Genomic DNA, 789 nt, shown 5'->3' on the forward strand with positions numbered 1-789 from the left:
TAACAGTTATCTGTATAAATTATAAAACACTATGACAAGGTAATGTTTAATTTATTATATTATATATATATTTATTTATTACATTTTATATTATCATCTCACGCATGGATCGGCATTTTCTATAATGTCTAAATTCTAAATCAAAATACATATCTGATATGACTTAATATATAATTAACATAAAACAAATAATATAATTCATATTCTCAAGGATTAAACATTAAACGGAAAAAAATTTAAATGATTGCACAACCATCAATTAGGTGGCGATATGCACTAAGCATGTAAACAACCAATGAACAAAAGAAGAAGATAGAAACAGCATGGCAAGCTTTTTCTTAGCGTCCATTTCCATAGCGACTCGTCGATTACAGACAGATGAGTTTGATCAGGGTTGGAGTTGACCTGGGGGGTATTCCAAAAAGCAGGTTATGTGACATACCTGGGTATGTTTGAGGATAAGCGAGCGGATAACCTCAGCTTTTGGTTCCAAAATTGGAGGCTACTTTCAGAGTATGTAAGTAACCATAGTAACTTGCTCTCTGAAGATAACCTGCTCCGGAGCAGGTTATGTTCCAGGGTTAGTTCACTTCAGCGCACGTGTGATCTACTGACGTGCCTTCAGTGGGCGTGACAGATAGCGTACAACATTATATAATATTACAATATGTAATATAGCCTATTATATATATATATATATATATATATATATGTATGATATGTTAATGATGACGCGCTAATATAAGTAATAAATAAAGTAATATATCATTCTAATATGGTTATTATATT

General features: G+C 31.6%; 1 protein-coding gene across 1 annotated transcript in view; it reads left to right on the forward strand.

The window, feature by feature from the left end:
* LOC107590310 (WAP four-disulfide core domain protein 8-like) overlaps positions 1–789 on the forward strand; it is a 6,838-nt gene that overhangs the window by 2,038 nt on the left and 4,011 nt on the right. The gene's annotated exons all lie outside the window — the stretch shown is intronic.

Source organism: Sinocyclocheilus grahami, unplaced genomic scaffold (assembly GCF_001515645.1).
Source record: "Sinocyclocheilus grahami isolate Dianchi unplaced genomic scaffold, SAMN03320097.WGS_v1.1 scaffold126.1, whole genome shotgun sequence".
Lineage (NCBI taxonomy): Eukaryota > Metazoa > Chordata > Actinopteri > Cypriniformes > Cyprinidae > Sinocyclocheilus > Sinocyclocheilus grahami.